Below are 3,810 nucleotides of genomic sequence, written 5' to 3'. Positions count from 1 at the left end.
GAGAAGGATCTTCGGCCATCAAGTGGCCAGTGACTGTTATAGCAAAATCATATTATTATAATAAATTATTATATAAATGTGTGCCTATATACACGCATTTAACGATAAATATTTTGTCAACCAGGTTTTCAGACTGGGATATATGAAGTTTAGGGTTGTCTAATAGGTCTTTAATGCAGCTTGATACCTGTGGATATACTGATGGAGCCCCTTATTCTATGAGTCTGTATTTTTCTGAATATCTTGTTTCATATCTTGTATGGGCCTGATGTGGTTTATTAAATGAGATACAGTTAAAGGTGCTGTTGGATGTGTAGTTGTGTGCTTTCTTCTGTGTCTTTTTTAACTGTTTTTTGCAACAGAGTTGTGGGAATTTCCGTGGAGTTCAGGGTTGTCACAGTGAAACATTCCCAACATACTGTACAGGTGTTTTTAAACCTTATTTACAGCTAAGGAGTTAAAGCCCAAGAAGATGGATTTGCCTTAACCAGTGTGAGATGTCTAATGTGAATTGTTATAATTCTGCCTTCTGAGGATTTGAATAGTTCAGAATTTGCTTCTTGGCAGCATCCAGAGTGGCTGAGCCCCCGACCTTTTTGCATGTTGCTGTTTTTGCCTGTGTTTCTCAGATCAGTCACGTGGAAAATGAGGAACACTGCAGTCAGCAAACACCAGTGGAAGGTGTGTGCTCAACCCAACTGAAGTGTTACCAAGGTGGGGGGTGAGGGGGGGGCGAAAAAAATCCATCAAAATTTCAAATCACTGTTGAATTTCATGAGATACAAGCTTTCCAGGCTTTCCCTGCTCTAACATCTTCCTAAAATCTGTTATCCAAGGAGCTGGATGTTTTGCAGGAGTACTTGATGTATTAAGGGCAGTTAAAAATGGAAAATTTTTGCCCAAAAAAGGTTTAAGTTAGTAAGACATTTTAAAAATACATTGCTGTATTCACTCACCACCCCTAGCTATTGCTCAGTAGTTAGGGAGGAATGTTTGAAAACATTGAACTTGCAAATGTCTGACTTGCCTGGACTACGCTCAAGCTTGTTTGGCTCCTTCCTGATCATCTCTCAGCTGAACCTGTGCAATATGGAATTTTATTAATTACTGCTAGGCCACTGAAGTCGTTGCAATCCAGAAGACTTGTAATTTTCCTTTCTACAAGATGTGATGAGTACAAGAGGTAGTGAATTTTGAGGCCTCGGCGGAGAAAGGTGAACTCTGACCACCATTTGCTAAAGCTTCTGAGAGCAATTCCTGTTCTGTCTTCATTCTTCCTTTCCATTTCTTGTCTGCTGTAATCCATTCCAGGTTTGAATGACCATCTGTAATGACCAGAAATGGGTGAAATAAATCAGAAAAACATCTGTGGATGCAACAGTTTGCTTCAAAATCAACCCCGTAGAGGTGGCTTGGGCTCATTTGAATCCCGTTACATTTTCCTGAAATAGGGTTGTGATAATTTACCCATGGATGTGTGAGGAAAGTCTGGAGTGCATTGGTTGGTTATGTGACTCTTTGATCTGATTGCTGTTGAAGTATGAAATCTAAAAGCAATAGTGTGTTCTAGTACGCACACAGAATCTGTTCAATCCCAACTTGCTTTGTGGATAATCACCAAGTGAGAGAAATAAAATAAAGACTGATTTAAACTCCCTGGCTTTGCAAGGTTATTCTTGGTGAGTGAAGTACATGTTTTGGTCTGTGTCTTTAGGGTTTCTGGAAAGGCAGCACATTTTTATCCATCTTTTTTTTTTTTTAAATAGGCTATGTTGAGATGAAATGAGGGGGTTTAATTTTCCGGTAGGTCAGGTTTACAAAGGTTTTGGTTTCTGAAGAGATGCAAGAGAGAGTTTAAACCTGCAATGTGTTTGAGAGTGCTTATTTACACTTTGGCTGGAAATACAAATTCCTCTATTGGAATAAAGGGAGGGCCATCTGTCAGAAGTCTACCTGCACCCTAATATTCCACAGTGTTTTAGAGTAAGAGCTGATACCCCTTTTAAGATAAAGAAAGAGATCAAATAATCTGAATTGTTGAGGTTTTAAATCCATAAGTCGTGTTTTGTTGACATCTTTTCTGTATGCATTTACATCCCTTTTTGAATATAAAGTTTTAAAGCCTATCTCCACATAAAGGTATTATTAAAAAAAGCTTTAAAAATGGAATCTTTCACTTATAATAATAATGCAACTACAGACCTGGATCTGATATTAATATATTTGCTCACAAGCTGTCAGAGCTGCATGTTGTGTAGATACAGCATTCTATCTCAAGTTCTGATTTAATAATCTGAGATTCTTTTCTAGTGTTGTTCTCAATATAAAAGTGTGGATGCCTGTTCTCTGTGTGGCTTGTTTGAACATTTGGGGGGTTTTTAATGATGTCCTGTAATTACAGGGCAGTAATAATTTAAAAAATAAAAAAAACCAAAACCAACAAAAACCCCCAAAACAACAGCATTGCATGTTGGAAAGGGAATGTTGGTGGTACTAATTAACACAATTTTCTGGAGATAAAGGTGTGGGCAAGCAAGGTGAGGATAAGGCTCCATGCCAGGGTAGTTGCTTTCTTAATTTCTGCAGGGATAGCAGCACAATTTTTGAGGAAGAACTGGTGATGGTGTGTTATGGATATAGTTTGAAATCTGCTGGGATATTACAATTACCTAAAGTCCTTCTGGATGAGAATCCTTATTTCTGTTTTCTCTGATTTTCCTTTTTCAGGTCATTCCAGAGTTATGGAGTGATGTGTGTGTGTGATATAATATCTCATCCTGACTGAAGAGAAAGGCTTTGGTTTGAAACAAAAGGCTTAGTATTTTTGGTAATGTTATAATTCTTTATATTCTTGATGCTGTAAATGTTAGTGCCTTTTGAATACTGTCCTTTGCAGCTTCTTCTGGCCATGGGTTCTGGTCTAATTACAGCCTAAACCTCCAGCTTTCATGGTTTGGCAAGTAACCATGAAGATTCTCATTTTACAGTCTGCCAGAGTTGTTTTTTTAATGGATAAAGTTGTGACAGCACACATTACCACAGGAGTGTACATATCACCAGAGAAAATGGGGATTTGGGAGCTGTGAAATGAGTCCTGCAGCAGGTTTCCAGTTGCAGGTTTTAGGTGTCCAGGATTTTGAGGTATAAAGGCCAACTAGAGCCATCCGCTGCTGCAGTGCTTCATTTTGTCCCAGTGCTTGGAATTGCAGGGCCAGCCTGGCCCCTAGTGATAATAAAAATAACAATAAAAGAAGTTTTATGCACTGTTTTGAAAGCTTGCACACTGAGTTCATTTGTGGGTATCTCTTTGGCACCACGCTGCAGATATTCCTACCTTGGGAGGCTTTGTTGCAGAATTTGCAGGGATGACGTCTGAAATCGTGGCCTGCTGACAAAAAGAATTTAAGTGGTATTTATAATAAAATTACAGAATTTATCTTAGCAAAATGTCCAGCAGAAGGAAGGTTGATTATTCAGCCTCTGCCTCCTGACCTTGGACAGAATCAACACCGGTATTTGTCACTGCCTTTCATTTTTTATCATCATTTAGCCCCGTTTTTCCCTGCCCTATCTCAGGGTGCAATAATAATCACAATTTTTCACCTTCAGCATCTTCAGGATTCTGGGCAGTAACACCACATGGGATCTTTCTTGATAGTAGGAACTGTGAGTCAGCAAGCCTTTAATGTTTTTAGTTGCAGCCATTGTTCCAGCCCCAAGCTTTACTGCCATTGTCCACTGTTTGTCCAGCTCACGTTTACTGGACTGTGGGAACGGATTAGGGTTTCATGCCTTTTTTTTTTTTTTTTT

This window comes from Empidonax traillii, unplaced genomic scaffold (assembly GCF_003031625.1).
Source record: "Empidonax traillii isolate 1590-97213 ecotype Southwest subspecies unplaced genomic scaffold, ASM303162v1 scaffold992:size1346157, whole genome shotgun sequence".
Classification (NCBI taxonomy): Eukaryota; Metazoa; Chordata; class Aves; order Passeriformes; family Tyrannidae; genus Empidonax; species Empidonax traillii.
This window is presented reverse-complemented; position numbering follows the sequence as displayed.